The sequence below is a fragment of the Rhinopithecus bieti genome, unplaced genomic scaffold (genome assembly GCF_001698545.2).
Source record: "Rhinopithecus bieti isolate Rb0 unplaced genomic scaffold, ASM169854v2 scaffold_29348, whole genome shotgun sequence".
Taxonomy (NCBI): Eukaryota; Metazoa; Chordata; class Mammalia; order Primates; family Cercopithecidae; genus Rhinopithecus; species Rhinopithecus bieti.
Window position 1 is genome coordinate 7,560 of NW_016812646.1, and position 4,490 is coordinate 12,049.

A 4,490-nucleotide genomic window follows, 5' to 3' on the forward strand; every position below is an offset into this window, starting at 1 on the left:
AAAAAGTTCCAGCCTGAAGGCATTCAGGCAAAAGAAATTCCCTCTGTTTCAAGAGAGAAACAGTCTTTTGTTTTATTCAAGGCTTTCACTGATTGGATGAGGCCCACCTATATTAGAGAGGGCAATCTACTGTAGTCTATTGACTTACATGTTAAAATATCAAAAACATCCTCAAGAAATACTCAGAATAATGTTTGACCACATATCTGGGCATCCTGTGGCCCAGTAAAGTTGCACATAAAATTAACCATTATAGCCCCTGAGACCCTGAGCCCCTGATATACATAAACTTTCTTCCCATTATTCAACCAAACTCTAATCTAGATACTGCTGTAATGGGATTTTGCACATGTAATTATGGTTGTTGATCTTGAGGTAGGAGAAATATCTAGGTAATCCTACTTAATCGTATGAGCTCCTTAAAAGGACAGAATTTTCTCCAACTAGTTGTATAAGGGAAGCCAGGACTAAATTCCACCAACAAGAATGAGCTTGGAAGAAAATTTCCCCTAGAGCCTCTACAGAAGAACCCAGCTGGCTGATACCTTGATTTCTGCCTCCCAGCACCCGATACATTGAGCAGAGAGCAGCCACACTGTGCCAGATTTCTGACCTACTGAACTGTGAACTAATAAATAAGTGTTGCTTAAAATCCAGAAAATAAAAATAAACAAAAAATGACAGAGATAAAGATTTTCTAAAATAAACAGACACAGAAATAAAGACAAAAGTAAAGGGAATTCATTACCACTAGATACCTACTACTAGTTTTTTAAGTTAAAATTAAAGGATGATCTAAACAGTAAAACAAACAAATAAAAAACCCCACAAAGATATGAATGTATAAAAGTAAATCCTAAGGTAAAAACATAAATAAATACAGAATAAATAGTACTATAATGTTAGTATGCAAATCACTTTTAATTTTAATGTAAAGTTAAAGATGACATTTTTGAATTAATTTTAATTTTTGTAGGCACATGGTAGATGCATATGTTTATGGAGTAGATGAAATATTTTGACATAGGCATGCAATGCATAAAATGGAGTATACATTCCCTCAAGCATTTATCCTTAGTGTTACAAACAATCCAGTTATACTCTCTTAGTTATTATTAAATGTATAATTATATTATTATTGACCACAATCACTCTGTTGTGTCGTCAAATAATAGGTCTTGTTCATTCTTTCTATTTTTGTTTTCTTTTGTTTTGTTTGGATACTCATGAACTATCCCCAGCTCTCTTCCACACCACTCCAAATTACCCTTTCCAGTCTCTGATAACCATTCTTTTACTCTCTAGGTCCATAAGCTGAGATAAAACTACTTTAAAATATAACTACAAAATTTAATGGATATAATTGTGACAAAATATTACTATGGAAGGAGAAATGTGTAGAATTTGGATGTGATTGAAGTCAACTTAAAATAGAATGTTATAAGATGTTATATGTCAACCCCATTTTTCCTACAAGAAAAAACCCTATAGCTGATATACAAAAGCAAAAGGGTAAGGTATCAAGGAGTATCTCTACAAAAAAATAAATAAATAAATAAAGGAAGACAGCAACAGAGGAAAAGAGGAACAAAAGAAACCAAGACAGAAACAATTTTAAAAAGAGAGAGAGAGAGAAGAGTAAGTCCTTCCTGTTAACACCTTTAAACATGAATGGACTAAACTCCTCAATCAAATGAGGTACAGTGGCTAAAACAAACAAAAAACTCCATTATTAGTTATCTACAAGACACTCACTTTAGAGTAATAGACACACATAAAGTAATGGGATGAAGAAATATATTGCATTCTAACGGTAAGAAAAAGAGAGTAATACTTTCAAGCATGACTTGAAAGTTTATAGCAATAAAATATGCTCTAAAAAGAAAAAAATGGCTAGGCACAGTGGCTCACACTTGTAATCCCATCATTTTGGGAGGCTAAGGCGAGCAGATCACTTGAGGTCAGGAATTCAAGATGAGCTTGGCCAACATGGTGAAACGCTGTCTTTACTAAAAATACAAAAATTAGCTGGGCATGATAACATGGGCCTGTAATCCCAGCCACTTAGGAGGCTGAGGCAGGAGAATTGCTTGACCCCAGGAGGCCAAGGTTGTAGATAGCAGAGACTGTATCACTGCCCTTAAATCTGAGTAACAGAGTGAGACTCTGTCTTAAAAAAATGGGAAAAAAATTCTCCCTAACTTTATACACGGACTATTAAGGGAGGCAAGGGGAGAGCAAACCATGTCCAAAGTTGGCAGAAGATGGAAATAATACAAATTAGAGGATAAATAAATAGAAGTTAGAAAATGAAATAATACAGAAAAGTACATGAAACTATGGTTTTTAAAAATAAACAATATTGATAAATCTTAGCTAGACTAAAAGAGAGAAGACTCAAATAAAATTAGAAATAAAGGGAGATATTATAAATTCTCACGTCGCTGATGCCACAAACATAGAATCATAATAGATTCCTATGAAAAATAACTGCTGGGTACCAGGCTTAATACCTGGATGACAAAATAATCTTTATAACAAACCCCATGATACAAGTTTACCCCTGTTAACAAACCTGCACATGTTCCCTTGAACTAAAAGTTTTAAAAGTTAACATTTTAAAACAGAAATAAGACAAGTGTGGTGACTCACACCTGTTATCCCAACAATTTGGGAGGCTAAGGCACGCAGATTGCTTGAGCCCACAAATTTAAGACCAGGCTGGGCAATATGGTGAAGCCGTATCTTTTTAAAAAATACAAAAAAAAAAAAAAAAAAAAAAAAAATTACCGGGCATGGCAATAGTGTAGTCTCAGCTACTCAGAAGGCTGAGACATGAGGATGTCTCAAACCTGGGGAGTAGGTGTGGCAGTGAGCTAAGATTGTACCACTGCACTCCAGCGTGGGTGACAGAGAGAAGCCCTGTCTCAAAAAAACAAACAAACAAAAAATAGAAACAGAAAACAAAATCCTAAAATTCATATGGAACCATAAAAGACCACAGATAGCCAAAATGATCTTGAGTATAAAGAAAAAAATGCTTGAAGAAGGATACTTCTATTTGCAAAATATATTATAAAACTACAGTAATTAAAATAGTATAATGCTGGCATAAAGACAGATATATACCAATGGAATAAACTATAGACCAGAAATAAATGCACATATATACAGTCAACTAACATGTGAATACTGCTGCCCAAAATACTCAGTGGGGGAAAAATGATCTCTTCAAATAATGTTGAAGAACTCTGCATCCATAGGGAAAATAATAAAACTGAACTCACACTACACACACACCATCAAACTCAAATGAGTTAAAGACTACTTAAATGTAAGACCTAAAACTATAAAACTACTAGAAGAACGCATAGGAGAAAACCTTGATGGGCTTAGACTTGGCAATTAGTTCTTTAACACTAATAATAATACAGGAGTTATTAAGAAATTTTTTTGAGAAGAAGTCTCATACTATCACCCAGGCTGCAGTGCAGTGGCATGATCTCAGCTCACTGCAACCTCCGCTTCCCAGGTTCAAGAGATTCTCCTGCCTCAACCTCCTGAATGCTGAGATTATAGGCACCTGCTACCATGCCTGGCTAATTTGTTTGTATTCTTAGTAGAGACAGGGTTTTACATGTTGGCCAGGCTGGTCTCAAACTCCTGACCTCATGATCTGCACAGCTCGGCCTCCCAAAGTGCTAGGATTACAGGTGTGAGCCACTGTGCCTGGCCAAGAATTTATTTTTAGGCAGCTGGAAAGGGTAAAAGCGTTCTTGATGAAATTTTCCATTAATAAAAAGCAGCCTGATAGATATACAGACTAGGAAATTACATATTTAAATGCCAGAAGCTGTACCTGGAGGCCAGGCACATTCAATATGGCATTTCTTTTTTTTTTTTTTGAGACCGAGTCTCGCTCTGTCGCCCAGGCTGGAGTGCAGTGGCCAGATCTCAGCTCACTGCAAGCTCCGCCTCCCGGGTTCACGCCATTCTCCTGCCACAGCCTCCCAAGTAGCTGGGACTACAGGCGCCCACCTCGTCGCCGGCTAGTTTTTTGTATTTTTAGTAGAGACGGGGTTTCACCATGTTAGCCAGGATGGTCTTGATCTCCTGACCTCGTGATCCGCCCGTCTCGGCCTCCCAAAGTGCTGGGATTACAGGCTTGAGCCACCGCGCCCGGCCTGGCATTTCTTATACTCTTTTCCTTGTCACCATATGTACAGGTGTCACAACCGTCACCAGGTGGAAGCCACATTTACACAATAAAAGAGTAGGGTGAGAGGGCCAGTCTTTTCTCAGGCTACGTAAATCGTACACCTGGTCAAACCAACGCCCTGGGTCCAATGTAAATCAGTCACCACATCTTCAAGTGTCTGTACAGAATCAATTGTGTTCCATCCCAAACTGGAGACCTCTTGGGCCACCCATTTTCTCAGCATAAGAAAGCTTTTGCTCTGTTTCCTCTTTCTTGTCCTTTTTTTTTTTTT